This window comes from Vidua chalybeata, chromosome 16 (assembly GCF_026979565.1).
Source record: "Vidua chalybeata isolate OUT-0048 chromosome 16, bVidCha1 merged haplotype, whole genome shotgun sequence".
Lineage (NCBI taxonomy): Eukaryota > Metazoa > Chordata > Aves > Passeriformes > Viduidae > Vidua > Vidua chalybeata.
Window position 1 is genome coordinate 11,098,373 of NC_071545.1, and position 16,206 is coordinate 11,114,578.

At 39.3% G+C, this 16,206-nt stretch overlaps 1 protein-coding gene across 5 annotated transcripts in view; it reads left to right on the top strand.

Annotated features, from left to right (window-relative positions):
- Nucleotides 1-16,206, top strand: part of GPR146 (G protein-coupled receptor 146) — a 49,354-nt gene that overhangs the window by 20,966 nt on the left and 12,182 nt on the right. For 4 of the 5 annotated variants that reach the window (XR_008433675.1, XR_008433674.1, XR_008433673.1 and 1 more), the window contains exon 2: nucleotides 705-746. The gene's annotated coding sequence lies outside the window, so the exon portion shown is untranslated. Of the gene's footprint in view, nucleotides 1-704; nucleotides 747-10,292; nucleotides 10,430-16,206 lie in introns of those variants that run through there. The other variant, XM_053957096.1, reaches the window with a different exon arrangement.

The following is a 16,206-nucleotide window of genomic DNA, read 5'->3' on the forward strand; positions in this document are numbered from 1 at the left end:
ATGGAAATTAGTGCTTTACTTACTTTTTCATCTCCTTTAGATAAGTTGCATCTTACCTAAAGCGATATTCAAATTGTGGTTACAAATTTTGAGTGGACAAATATATTACACTTCTTATAATGAAATAAAATATAATTCTCTATATTTTTTCCCCATAGCATGCAAAGGAGCAAATATATACTCAGTAAAATTAAGGTGACACTTAATTTATACTCAATATATACTCACTTAAAATTAAGGTGACACTGTGTGCCAAACCCACCACTTGTAACAGTAACAAACCAACGTGACATTAATCGAGGTTTCATATTACAGAACAAATATTTCATATCAGGACTGTTACATGTCAGTTTTAATCCACCAAGCATGACATTTTTAATGAGGAGAACAAAGTTATGGTTCTATTTTTAGATCAGTCTACAGCTTTTATTAAAAATCTTCACCTCACAAGTGTAAATAAAACCATCAGCCCCACTGTGAGGCATTACAGCATCAAACACCATGAACAATTATGTTACAGATTTTCTAATCACTGGATGAAAACACTGGGTATTACAGATGCTACACAGAGATGGTATAGGGAGATGCAAGACAAAAAATTGAAAGTTATCTATATTTACCAGATTTGATTAAATTTTGTTTTCATTTCCTAGAAGTAACTGTTTCACCTTTTCTTTTTTTTTTTTTTCCTTTTCTCCTCCCAGTGGCTCCATCTCAGACTGACATTCTCCTGGGCTGCACCTCAGGTAAGTAGAGCTGTAGCAATACAGTGTGTTTATTATTGTGCATGCTTATTTCATCAATATAAAACTGTGAAAATATTTACCAAAACTGGGATTTCTAGACCTGATACTGACTTCTGTAAAAAGGTACGGGATTTCCAAGTCGTGACTGAAGATGTAGCTAAGATAAATGATATCAACTCTCAGATTGTCCTTCTCAAAGATCACCTAAACAGTCTCATAAAGTTACATTCAATTTACTACATCTTTCTAAGTCTTTCTAAATCTGGACTGTGTGGAAGTGTCCCATCATCTCTCACCTCTGGAGACACATCAGAAGGTTTAACTGGCATTACTTCTGCAAACTGCTTCCCAAGCCATGTGAAGAAGGAATGGAGGCTGCAATGCCTTCCTGGGAGAGCATCCTGACAGTTCAGCTCGCCTTGGCAGCCCACAGCCCATGGGAATGAGTGTCATTAACAAGGGCTCAGCAGGGAGAAGGGGAAAGGCAAAGGCAAAGCCAAGCCCCGGTTGGCTCAGCAGGGAAGATGCACCTTTAGGAAAGACTTCTAATCTAAACTTAATCCGTTTAGATTTAAAGGACAGACAGAAAACTTCACCTTGTCTTCTTTAAGAGGACAATTGATTCCATTCATGTGAACACTGCTGGTGCAAACACCAGTACTCTGAAGGGGGATTTGCACACAACAAAAGAACGTGCTTGGGTACAAGGGGAGGCACCTGCTCAGCGTGGAGAGGAACAGGGGACTTGTACAGCCCAGTCTAATGAGCAAAGGATGAGAAGCCAGGAATTATTTAATGTTAATTCCAGCTCTGCCAGTAGCAGCTGCTGTTCTGTTACTCTCAGCAGGTCACCTCATATTTTCATATTCTCCTATGTACAATAAACATTTTGGTGCCCAATGTTCAACTCCCAATTTAACGTTCTAGTTAAATGCACTGCCTCTCTTTACTTTGATAAAGTACAGTCAGCATCAATAGTAATACTTCTTAAAAATATCTTTCCAGCTATTGTGAAACAGGAGCTGACTGTTTATGGAGTATTATTTTTTATGTCAGTTTACCATAGGGCCTCTTTAGCCACAGGCTTACAGCTGGAGGCCCCAAGGCATTTTTTGGGAGTGGAAACTTTTTGAGTTCAGCTCTTAACAAATTTCCAGCCTGCAGTATGTTTTTCATTAGTCTACATGGTGTTATAATAAATGATGCACTTCCTCTTTCATTTTATGATTTTTTTCTTTAAACATGCAACAATTTTTCTGTGTCTGTTTTTTATTACTTTCAATATACTCAACCACACTAATCTTAGAGACTGTGTATAAAAACAGATATATTGAATAAGATATCAGCTACAGCAAGACAAGCTTTTAAGTTTAAATTCTTCACTGAAGGCCAGTCATAAACCCATTACATGCATGCAGCTCCATGGGCAACCACTCTTTTAGAGGCTATTGTTAAAAAAAAAATCTGTCATCCCAAAACCTAGAGTTGGTGTAGAAATGGCTCCTCCAACATACTCACCTGCAAGATACCCAGCTACAAAAGTCTGATCCCACTGGCAACTCTCCACTACAGGTCCCACTATGCGTTTGCCTACTCTAAATTTATTTTTTATATGGTTGATACACACACTTTTTTAAGACTACCTTCTATATTTTTCCCTCTCTCCGTAATTTTTAATAAGAATGTATTCCCGGGGGTCGACAGCACCAGGAAATCCAGGCTATGCCAACAAGGAGAGATTCCAGTCAAACATCATCATGTCTGGCATACTGTGTTTCATTTACAAATCTTTGATTTCTAAATGAATGGCAGTTCAAAGTACACATGAAACACAGATATTTTCTGCTTATGTACATAGAGATTGTTGGAGATTAAACCACTTTTAATTAAAGACTTAAGCAGGTGTCAGTTCATGGTACTCTCTGAATTTGGTTTAAGAAGATGCATGTTCCACAGTTACCCAGCAGCACATTAAGTACAAGCAGAATCAAAGAGACTTTCCTAAACAAAGCCAAGAAAAGCTACTTTGTAAGAGGGTTTGAAGTTTGCTGCTACTGATCTGTCATTTATGGAATGTCACATACTTGGGAAACATTTTAGACCAGTTAAAAAATAAACAAACCCCCAGCAAACAGCCCCATGAGACAGAGCCCCGGGCCACACAAGATGTATTAATTTCAGTGGGGTTTTGCTGTGCCTCTGTTTATGCATCTAACTACCCAGAGTATCAAGGCCTACACCAGATAATTCTGGACTCAAAGAACAAGAGTTTAAACACGGAAATGGAACTACTTCCAAGTAATTTTTCTCTACATCATACTTCAGAGTGAGAGCAATATGAGGGGCACCCTGTTTCTCCATTACTCAAGGATTCTTCATTTCTTTTTTTTAAAGGAAATCCAAAGATTAATTTAAAGCCATCTGATGAAAATACCCTAATATTTACCTTCATATTTTGTTGTAATATATAGTGAATTCAAGCGATTTCAAAAGTTATCCTGGATGCTTCTCATTTCAAGATGTTAAATATTGGCTCTCAGAAATTTCCATTACACATTGTCTGACAATATTTGCTGCTCTGGAGTACATGAACTGACTTTTAATTCTTACAGAGGTAATGATAATAAAGTTTGTAGAAGTTGGGCACAGTTGACATTTTTGGAATTTCATATTTATTGCAAGTCCCTCCTTTCCAGGTCTATAAAGCAAGTGTAAAAAATGGTTAGAACTGCCAAATGTATAAATTCTCTCGATCCTTTCATCAGTTACAGCTATTCTCAGACTGGTCTCCTAATCACCCTTTAAGAATGAGGGCACTAGGGCATCTTAGCAGCAGTGTTATAGCTGACACCTGAGGACAGTAAAGCAGCACACCTGTAATCCTGGGATTTTATAATTAGTAAATCACAAACTGAAGTCCCGAACTCAAGAGCAGGCCATTACAGAGCTGTGGGAAGGAAACAGCGAGGGAGGCAGAGCCAGGATCCACCAGCTGACAGGACAAGCAGAGGGCACAAAGACCAGAACAAAGGCTGCTGACCAGCCAGGGCTGTCATCTGCAGCAGGGAAGGACCAGCCTACATCCCAAATGCTGCTTTATGGAAGCCACAGCATGGCTGCAAAGGCAAAGTTTAAAGGTGGTACAGGATGGTTAACATGAAAGCAGGATTTTTAGATCCCAAAGGGAAGACTGAGCACTCTTGTATAAACCAGTTTTCCCTTTTGCAGTCACCTTCCCCTGCTTCTTTACTTTATTACAATATTGCATACAGAGAAATCTGAAAAATAAAAAATGGTAGAAACCAAGATTTGTTTGACTGCTTCAGCAATAAGGTACAAATCTAGACTAACCATGAAGCCTCAAATTACAAAATATCCACTAGTGCAACCAAGAGTTACACAGGGCTCCTGAATTTTATCAGGTTAGCTGCAGACAGTGTAAGGAATCTCCCTTGGCCAGGAAGGAAAAATGCCTAAATTCAGGTGAGATTCTTTTGTGCAGCTATGGCAGGCACAGGTTACAAGTAGGGCTTTGTATGGCTGCTCCACCTCCAGCTTTATTTGCTGGGAGCTGGTTATGTAACTAACACAAAAGAAAATAACCATTTCAGGGTTGTTTTCCTTTGCAAGCCCTGGGCTGCCAGGAGGAACTGAGAGAATTCAAAAGCAGCTTCCCTTCTGTTGCTCTTTTGGGTGTTTCCCTTTGAAGTGGCACCCTGAGTGGCTGCTCATTCACCAGTTTTGTAGGTAGCCTTTAAAGCAACACTTTCCACTCTTCAAGCTTAAGTACAGAAACAGACAATTAATTAAACCAAGTTAGTGGTGTTATTATTTCAGCCTTTTATTTCTACTTGGTGTCAGACTCTTAAGACGAAAGGACTCTTTGTAGTAGGATTTCAGACACTCTGGGGAAAATTATGAACTTTAAGATCTGATCTGGTTTGTGCAACACACGAACAATCTAAGGAAACCATTTAGCTACTGCTTAAAGGAAAATTCATTCTAAAATCCAGAAACAGAGTCACATTTTGCAGTGTTACTGTGCTGTATTTAACTGATGATTCAACCCTTTGTTTTGACGTGCTATTTTTTAATCATTTTTTTCCCATCAAAAGAAGACTCAGCCTAAAATATGGAATTTTTGCAAAGTAGATTTCCTGGCTAGGAAATCTTTGGTAACAGATAAATGAACCACTAACCTGCCAGATGGCTCTAATGCAACAAAAATTGCATCTATTGCTGCTTATAATTGTAGTGGCCAAACACCACATTACTGATTTCCAAATATTTTCCTGGTGTGAAATGTTTGTAAACCAATCTCTTGCACTGCTACTGAACTCCAGGAACATTCTCCAGGATGGTTTTAGTCCTTAAATTTAAAAAAAAAAATCCCACATTTTTAAGAATTACTACAGAGAAAAGATCTCAGTGAATCTGTCTTACCATAATGGCTCACTCCCATTTCCACACACTGTGTATGTTGTTTATTTTCATTCTTTGAGCATGGGATTTTATAGCCATAATTATCTAATTTTCTCATAGTACAAAGAGTCCAATTTTCATTCATTAAGGTCAACGTTTTCATTGTATTCTTCCTCTGTTTTTTTCTTCCCTTTAAAATTTGCCATGAACAAGAGAGTTATGTTATCAAAATAACTCTTGTGGTAGAGATTTATTCATAAATTGTTTTTTCACATGAGCATAGATCAAAAGTGGCAATAGTAAAATGAACAGCTAGAGGAAATGATGTTTTAACTCCTCAATCTTCAACCTCATCTTCAAAGATTTTTGTGCAGCAATTTTCTCCAAAATCTGGAAGGCTTCGAGAAGTAATATGCAGTCAAGCAGATTTTAGAAGCTGGTAGCACTTCATGGTCAGCTGACTGTGAAATCCTACTCACTACCACAGTCTGGAGCTTGCAAACTTGGTGCTTTACAACTTCTTTAAAGGGTTGAAGGGTGGGGAGACTGCAGCCAAGAATTTATTAAGGAAGAGAGTAATACCTTGGACTTTTTCCTTTCCTTGTGCTTTCTCCTGTTTCTCCTGTGCTGCGAAGTGAGCTATAGTGACTTCAGCCTGTCCTGTAAGCTTCACAAAACACACCCAGAGGGTTAAAGCCCTTTCCTCCCTCCCTCCCACCTGAGGTCTGCAAAGGAAAGAGCTGCTGCAAGCCTGGTAACAGGAAAAGGTCAGGAGCTGTGTGTTATATCCTGTATGTTTGGATTAGCCCACAATAGCTAAATAAACTGATCTGATGTCTAATGACATTTTCAAACAGTAGCTAATAAAATTAGCCAAAGAATGCAGAGACAAAAGATGCACACAGGCACACCAAAGAACATCTCTAATATATCTTCCCAAGCAGTGACCTAGCGGAGTTTCAGCAGTTTGGCCACACCAATCAGGGTCAAATATAAAGGAACTCAAGTTAAAAAACCTGCTGACTAGAAAAGACAAATATTCCTGCCTTGCCCACTCTTACTGATATGCAATTATTAGGTTTTGTACACAGACCCATGTTTTTGAAACAGAATTATGGTCTTTTCAAAATAAAGTAAAAGGCATGCTACTGACATGAACCACAAGCTTGGAATACTTAGTGGAGCTTCTATGAATTAGAAGAGTTAACAGGTCTGAGGGATTTTCACTGAAAATCACATGAGGATCCCGGGTCACGTCAGCAGAGGAAGAAGCTGTGAAGGAGGAGGTTCCCACTCCTGTAATGATGGAGCTGGCACAAGGAGAGCAACCCTGAGCTGCCTCAGCTGCTCAGTGCACTGAGTGCCCCTCAGAATGAGCTCCTCTCTTGTCCCACCTGGACACCAAGCAGGTGCCACTCGCTTTCTGGTGGCCCTCAGCAGAAAAGAGGCTGTGCCAGGGCTGTGACACATCCAGCTTCCACAGCCGGTTTCACCAGAGCTCATCTGGAACGGCCCTCAGGGAGAGCTGGGTGAATTCCTCAAACCAGAGACGCTGGTTCTGAGGAATGAATGTATGATTAATGGGGTTGCAGCACTGGTACAGTTGTGGTCGCCTTTTTAAAGTTTTCCATCAAAGTTTATGCAACCTGAAATACTGTAGCAGATGAAAAATGAAAGGGACTCAAAGCTGTGCCCATATAAAAGGCAGTGCTAAAGCAGCTAATCTAAAATGTGCAAATATGTCTTGCTTACCTCAGCTGATTTGCACATTCACTTTCATTTTTTTATGTAATTACCAAAGCATTTTCAGACTTGTTATGACCAAATATGAACTTGCTGAATATTCACACTAAGATGAAACAGAAATAAACAGTCTTGAATGAATCCCATTAATACTACACCTTGCTTTACACTTAAAACAGTAATACTGAATAGAGAAGGAATGTCAGTGGGGATTGGCTTCATTCTGTGCAGTGAACCAGGAGATCTTTGCCCAGAGTCTCTCTATCATGAACCACCAACTGCTTGAATTCCTTTGAAGGTACCAGCTTAAGATAAAAGTATACTGAGGAATAGATGTGATAATCCTTTATAGGAATAACCACTCTTTATAGACACTCTGCACATGGGTATGAAGGGCTGAAACACACCCACTAATTCACTAATATTGTAGTGATGCTTCAATGAAACCACTTCAGCTCATAAAAATAATACTCTGGCAACCACAGTCCTCAATAACTACTTTTACTTTAACCTTGTGATTTGTTTAATTCACCTGAATCACTGACTCTGCCTAAGTTACTGCACAGAGCACTCCTGGAAGGTGAACTTTGAAAAGTCATTATAATGTCAAACAAAATTGAACAGAACTTTGTTTTGGTCTTATTTAGCTTGTGTAAGTAAAAACTACTACTAGAATTGTCTATCAGTTAGATGTAGGAGCATGTTAGGGACATCAGCACCTTAAGCATATAATGACTTAAACATCTGAATCACTACAGATTATTCTGTAAACAAAAACCTGCACTGTTCATATCCTATTTGCATATTAACAAAGTTACCTGTAATTATGAACTTCAGGGCTGTGCATTAACTTTATAGAACCATCAGCCATGAGAGACATAATTGGGGTAAGATGGACAGGGAACTGCCACATTTAATTCAGTGTATGAATCAACCCAAAAGCATTGAACAGTACACTGCATCTGAAATCTCGCGAGGAGGCCTCCATGGCTTCTGTGATCCCTGCTGCTTAGTGGTGACAAAAAAAACCCTGCATTATGTTCTCTCTGTGTGTTTCATGCTCACACCAGACACTGTTCAGCTGAACCTCTCTCATGTGCACAGCAGAAATATCTGGCTTGTGCTTAAAGGTGTTTTTTAGGTCTGGGCTAATTTACCTGGCAGGTCACAGAAGAGGCTCAGCCTTCACCGAGGTTTGTGCTTGCTGATTTCGCAATGAGGCAGAGTTAAAAAATAAGCCACTGAAATAAACCTCAACATTTCCCTCCGTCCCCTTGCAGCTGTGTGGCCAGGACCAAGTCTCAGCACAAAACCCCATCCATAGATCTGCCTACAGATTTACATTCATTTTAGGCTTGATCTCCTTTATGGCTGATAAGTAGAAGCGTATCTTAAACTTCACTGCTCTGGGGAGGCCAGAAAACACAAGAAATATCTGGGAAAGTTCTATAAGTATGGATATTGTTGAAATGTGCTTTATGGTCAAAGCACAAGAGTCTCCTCTGCCCCACAAGTTCCCCAGGTAACTCCAGGTGATAACTGCCACTTGTTACTACAAGCTGTAGTTACACAGCATAATTGTGTCAGGGATTCCGTATCTCTACACTCAAACAAACCTTGCAGAAAGTCTGCTGGACAAACCCATCCAGGAAAATGGAAAAAGTATTAGGTTGTGGGCACTGCAGCCTGAGAAAAGGGATGGACTGGCGGGGCCTGTGAGAGCAAGCAGTTGCCTCTATAAAACCAGGAGAGCAGCAGACTCGAAGGAGCCACGTTATTACCTCCTGCTCTCCCTGGAGACCAAAGCAGTGCTATTCCATCTCCCAATCTCTGCATTTTTTTCCTGCAAAAAGCTGATACACTAAAGTTTATGAGGTCTGAATTTCAAAAGGAAAGCACACTTCCCTTTCAGTTCTATGCCCAACTGTCACTGGTATTATGAAATATAAATCAAAATACAGTTTGGGTTTTCTTCTCCATGTTTCAAAATACAAACCATACATAATGGCTTAACCAAATAAGTGATAAGTATGAAATATTACAAACCATAAAAAAGGAAAAGTCATAATCCTGGGCTGGCCCACACTGTCTCCTCAAAGAAATATTACTTCAGAGATTAAAGAAGTGCTTGTTTATTTAACAATTTGACCAATCTCCAACAATAGAAAATCTAATGGAAAATACTTACAAGGGACCTACAAGCAGAGCTGCTGTGTAATAGACATTGTAAATAGAGACTTGGGGGGGGTTAACTTTAATATAAACAATAGAAGCTTAGCCAAAGGGAACAAAAAGTAACTGAACTAAGCAAATACTTAGATCATGAATACCACACTCAAAAAGTTCTCAGGTGTTAACCTTACTGCCTATCTCAGAGTCCTGTTGTGAAGTTTTAGCTTCTAAGAAACTACAAAATTAAAAATAAGAAACTAATGTTATAAAATAACAAAACACATTTATATTACATACACCAAAGAAGATTCACATGCTAACATGAAAGACAAGTTCTTCATTCATATTATGGGTCAACTCCTTTATGGTTGGTAAGTAAAATCATGTATTAAACTTTACTGCTTTGGGGAGGAAGGAAAACACATAAATTATTTCTTCATCACAGTTTAAAAAGGCAAATTATTTAAGGACTATTTGTATTCAAGCTAAACAGATAAAATCATGATGTTATAGGCTTTTTATTCAAATGCAAAGAATTTACATTTACCTACCACCTCATTAAAGTCAGATGATAGAGCAGCACCATTTTCCTTACATGATTTCCCCCCCCCATAATTAAAATGTTTCTTCTGAACGCATAAAAGAATTCTGAGGTTTACAGTATTTTTTAAAGCTCACATTGGCTCTTTTTCAGGTCTAATGTTGGTTACTGTCTAAATCTCAGAGGCCAAGTGGATGTTGCAGGGTTTTGGTAAACAGCATTGTGTTTCTGAGGTGGGGGATATGACTCCTGGTGTACACAGCTGCGATGAGCAGCTCTGAAGAAAATCACATCTCACTAACACAGTATTTTTGTCAGCTTGGCTCGTTCTGGCCATGACTCTGTTAATGTGCACAGAGTAGCTGCTCTGATGGTCAAATTTTTCCTGTACCAAAGCTCTCCGAGTTTGATGCAGCCGCTGTTTGTCTCCCGTTACGTAACGACACCAAAGGCTGAACTGTTCCCCGAACCACAGCGTGTCCTTTCCCTCTGTCCTTTCCAAAAAAAGACCTCTCCAAACCCTTTCACAACCAGGGGCAGGGTACACAGCAGGGCAGGATCAGGCCCTGGTTTTGCCAGAGCTCCAATGAGAGCGTATGGCTGCAGCTTAGGGGATTATGAGCACGTATGTGCAGGGCAGTCACATGTGCCCACAGGGTCCAGTGCCACAGCAGCTCTCCAGGGCTCACTCTGCCACAGAAATGAGACACTGCGCTCTCTGCTGAGCTCACTCACAAAAGGGTCTGCCTTGATGGGCAAAATGTTTCTGCCAGCCAGCAAGGGACAGCAAGGCAGTGCCTCCCAGGTGAGATTTTAAGCAGTTCTCCTTTTAGATTGCTTTTGGTTTTTAAGAGCCTAGAAAGAATTTACATAAATGCATCTAAGCCTTGCATCAGTAGAAATGAATAGTGCCGTCATTAGAAAACAATGTTTGGGTTTTAGATAACAGTTCTTTAGGGAAAACATCACTGTTGGAAGTTGTCACGCTCCCACTTTTATCTGGTTGGCCAAAACAAAGTTTTAGTAGCTTTTCTTGTGCATATCAATTTTCATGCACATTAAGCTGGATTTCTCACTGTTTCTTTAGGCAATAATTATGTGCTTTCTTTTTTTTTTTATTTATTGCTCTGAATATACAAGATCTCTATGTTTCTGTATATTAAATCTAGAAGTATTAGTGAAGTATAGCAGAGGAATTGATCAAAAGTTAATCCAATTAGTCTTTAAGAGAGAAAAAAAGTTCTCAGTGAAAGTGAGATCCTTATGAATCTTTTATTCATACAATAGTAATATCGTATGAATAAAAACATGCAGCAAACCATACTGTGAAATATTACTGCAAAGCAGATAGACACAGTGGTAACTAATTAATCACAATTAAGTTGCATTTTCATTTATAAGAGAAGGTAAGCCAAAGGCAAACTTCAAAGCACCAAAAATTTCCTAACTGCTTTCAGCAGAAGCTTTGAATAAGCAGAATGACTGCTGTCCTTTTAGCCTCCATAAGCGTTTTTAACTACACTAATCACTGTGATTTTTGCAAATCTGTTTTCTACTGTATGTAGCAGAACACCTACTTTCCCTTAGGGCTCTGTCAGCTGAATTTAACTTTGTTCTCATAGAAATGCTAAAGCAGCATAAAAGGCAGCACCCTATTTGTCATGCCAGCATCACATCTGGCACGGGTTTGATTGGCTCCATCATTTAAGTCTGAGCAGAATTCCATGGATCTGTACACAAGTCAGACTGATTCTGAAGTGATGCAACAAAGTTAATCAAATGTCTGGTCAAAGTGATTCATGTAAACATCAATGTTTGTGATTTGCACATCAGACTGATTAGTCTGAACTCCTCCATGCAGGATCTGAACATCAGATAAGAGGTTATCAGAATATTCTGCATATTTTCCACAATAGCCACAACAAGTACAGCTCATTTAGGTGAAGACAGACCAGCAGGCTCCAGTGCCCTCCCTACAAACTCTGCTTTACTGTTCTCAGCACCCAGTGCCTGTGTGGGCCCTGTCAAAACAACCATTTATCAATCATTAGTAAGAAACTGGCTCTCTGACAAACTAATTACTCCTCAGGCTTCCACCCATTAGCACAGGAGGAAGCAGACTATACATTAATTTTTGTGGTGGGCTGACCTCAGCTGGGCACCAGGTACCCACCAAAGCCACTCTCTCACTCCCCTCCATGGCTGGACAGGGACAGAAAATAGAACTCAAGGCTTGTGGGTTGAGAGAAGGAGAGGGAGAGATCACTCACCCATTACCATCCTGAACAAAACAGACTCAACTTACAGAAAAATTAATTCATTAACCATCAAATTAGAGTAGGGTAATGAGAAACAAAACTGAACACCTTCCCAAAAACTTGCCATGCAAACCCAGCGTATCAGGGCTCCTGCAGTAACAAAGGTGCTACAGAAGTCGTTTTTGCTTCCTGAAGCAGGCAGGACTTATTAAAACCAGGATCTTACCTCTGAAGGATAGTAAGAATTCTCTACAAAAAGTCTGTTCAAATTTTTAGTTAATTGTTGTATGGCATGTGAAAGGATACACTACAGTTAGTGAGCACTAGTACTTATTTCCATGTCATTAACATGGCTGTAGTTCCAGGAATTTGTACAAATCCTAACCATGACTTTCCAAAATACCATGGAATGGATGCAGTGTGGGCAGCAGGTGGCTACTGGTAGTAGACTCCAGGTGTGATTTCACAGATGTTTTTGTAATGGGAGGCTTTAGGTTTAAAGAGGTCTCATACTCCTTTACGCATTTCTTCCCACAAAATTACTTTGGGGTTTTTTTTTTGTTTTGTTTTGTTTGTTTGGGTTTTTTTTGTTTTGTTTTGTTTTTGGTTGTTTTTTGTTTTTTGTTGTTTTTTTTTTTTCCTCTTGGAAACATTGTCCAGCCTCAAAGAGGAACAATACCCATTAAGAGTACCTAAGAAAGTATCCCCACCCACAGGTCTGTGGAAGGATGGCCAAGGACTCAAATGAAATCATCAAATACTTAAACCTGTCAAACTCTTTGTCAGCATCCCAGAACAGAACGTGCTAAGTTTTTAAGTTTGATATACACATATAGCTGCAGTGGGGAGTCTTAGAAGAAATTAAGTTTATTGGTAGAACATTTTGATGACTAAGGGATAAGAACTCCCTGTCGCTGATAAAGTGGAGTGGGGAGTGGCACATGGCAAGCAATAGATGGACAAATCAGAACTTAATCACGCCAGAAAGATGCCTCAAGCCCCTGGTAAATGAAAATTCTAATTCTAAATCTTACCATCTAATAATAACCAACCTTAGATCAGCATTAATATTATACTAGATCCCCTAGAATGTAAATTTAAAATATTTTATTCAGACATTATAAATGGAATAAGATGTAATCAGTAATTATGCAAGTTCATCCAGGAGGCAGCTAGAAAATGCTATTTCCTTCACCAAGCAGTGAAAATTAAAAGCCACAGGAGTGTCAGGAACAAGATGTCTCAGACTTGCCAGCAATTAACAGAAAGATAAGTTTATCTCCAGCGGATGTGACAAATTTTGAAGTCATTTCAGCCTTAGTACAACTCTGCTGAGGGCTGATTTTTCCCTTCAAACTCAAACCAGTTTTTGTAATTCTTCTATATGCTATCTGATAAAGAAGTATGGCAGTATTTCTGCTTTTACTGGAAACCTGGTCCCTGTGGTCAGGGTCTGTTCCACAAGAGTTTCCTCCCCAGCCAACACGATGGTCTGCTTGATTAAGTCACCGAGTCACCTTCCACCAGTGTTTCTAATAGGAAACAGCATTATGTTATAGTTTCCAGGAAAAGTACCATCTGTGCCTCCTGCCAGTCTCTGCAACTGGCACCAAAAGATCTCTGGGGAATGTTTCTGTACTGCCAAATTTCAGCAGAGTCCCCTGCCACAAGCCCTGAGCATGGGTGAAGCTGACAAACAGCGGGGGAAGATAAGAGCTGCTGTTCCCACCCTGCCAGCTCACCCGGCCAGCTCATTTACAGAGTAATTCCAGCACAGTCCGTGCACCTTCGACACTCTCTTCCCGGAATAAATTCACTCAGCAAAGCCCAGAATTGCCATAATATGCATTAATTTTGATTGGCGGGAATCTGTCTCTTTACTGGAGTGATGCTGATTTACATGAACCAGAAGTACAAACAGTCCTTACCTGGAACCTGGGCAATTCCAAAATGCTGGAAATGCAGAGATCCAGGCACCTGCTATCTTGTAAGGTACAAATGACCTGTTTGCACTTATTAAAGACATTATCTAAACAAAGAATTTTACCATAAAACTGTCTTTGATATTATCTCAAATATTAAAAAGGCCTTGGCAGAAGTTTCTACGCTATGATGATCTTTACATAAAAAACAGGAACCAGTAAGTTTCATAAATTTTTTCCCCAAACCCAGTCTTAACTGACCTGTTGCTCTACAGTTTAAGTGGCTGTAGGTACTGGGGCAAAACTCCTTAAATTTAAACATTGATGACTGCAAGTTATGAAAAATTTATTAAAGAAATCACCCACTTAGTCTATTAAGTTCCTGAAGTCAGAATAAATGAATAAAATATTTTCCTTAAAAACACTGGGATAAAGTGTCTACTAAGTCCCAGCTGCTCTGAACATCATCACAACAGTAAAGATGCCTTCTGCAGGTGTCTGTAACCCTTGTTAAATACACTGAGTTGTAGTACTTCATACGAAAAGAATCTGCAACTTAGATTCAGTTTTAAACTGAAGGAAATTCTTTGCTTGTGTGCTTTCCCAGAAACTGAAATGTTCTGTATTTTTTAATTAATTCTGCTGGTTTCTGTGGCTCACCAGTTACAAGCACACTGAAAATTCACATGAAGGTTAAATTTTTTTAAAAGTTTGTTTTCAGTGAAGCAGTTAAAAGAATTAATACATATACATAACAACTTTCAGTCATCTTGACGCTGAATGTTATTTAAGGTTGCTGCTACTTCGTTTTAAAGTGGGATAGCTACATCAAAATCAGTGCTCTGAAAACATGGAGCAGGGCTGCAGCAGTGCTAACTGGCTGTTCAGCACTCTGAATGGCGCCATCTACTCTGCTGATGCTTAAAAGCTGTCACTTCTTGTATTCCAACTGGTCAACTTAATAAAATCCAGAACTGGAAGCACCTTACGTAAGCTGATTTTCTAATACTGCATTCATTCTAATTATTCCTGTTATTTAATATGCCACAAGTTCCTGGAAGTGAATAGGAATACTAGGAAAATTACTCAGGTTTTGTTTTGCATATAGCTTAATCTTTTTAAAAAGTATTATCTAGTGGATATTTGAGCATCTCCAAATTGTATCTCATGTCAGAATCCCTGGCAGCTAAGGCCTGTAGATAGATGAATACAGGTAATCACTGTGTATATTCATTCTGCCTGATGGAATCTCACCTTTAGAACTGCCCAAAAGTATGGTATTTCACTTTTTGCAGTGATGAAATCTTTAAGTATTAAAAGCTGCACTGTTCACTCTATAGCAAATTCTTTCTCGCCGCACAGAAACATTTAAAAAGAAACAGTATGTCATGTTTTCCATATAGAAGCTCTTACAGAATTCAGTGATAAAGCTAAGTCAGGAAGGGGTGGAGCAGCACATCAGTGCCACTCATCCAATGCTGGGGCAGGGAGAACTTAACAAAACAAGGCTGAGTTTATGCAGTTAACCCATGCCGTTCCCCAGCAGCTGCCAGGAGGGCACAGCCACTGGCAACCCAGCTCCCACAGAGGCTCCACTGCAAAGAAATGAACAGCACAAAAAGGCAGGATTTCTCTGGAGTGGCAGATGTGCCTGGCAGATAGCATCTGTATCTGAGCAAGGCACTCCTTCCACTCACATCTTTAGGGGCTGCAGTGCTGGGCGATCTCCTCTCCTCAGAACTTCTACCCCATGGTAGTTGGTTATTACAACCTTCCAGAACACTGCCACTCTCCAACAGATAGATCTAAAGGGCTCCTAAACACACCATTTAGCAGTTTTGATTGTGGTTTCCAGAGTAGCTGATCTATTTTGTCTTCCTTTATTGGAGTATATTATCTGTTCTCATAAGCTTTAAGCTGCTTAGAAATTGAGAGGGAAAATGAGAAACTAAAGCAAATACAATTATTCATTCACTCTTTTCTGATGGATACACACATTGTTCTGAGCAACCTTCTATGAACTCAAAAAACAGAAGAATGTTCTGCAGTTCTAACCTATTAGAGAATATGCACATCCTTAAAAAAAAAAAGTTTCCATACCCTAAAATCCATTCTTGCTCCTTCTACCAAACAAAAAGCCCATCTGAACTCATTTCTTGATGCTTAGTGACCTGTGACAGCAATTTGCAGACTTATATTTGACATGGCCTTATATGAACTCAGATTCCCAAAAAGCTGAACAATCTAAACAGAAACAAAATGTGCACCTGACACTGTTAATAATTATATTACATTAATAATTTTACATATTTATACATTTAATAATAACAATTATAAATAACAACAACAAAAGGTCAAAACAGGAGGGGAAAAAATCATCTATTTAGCAGGTTGCCAAGAGG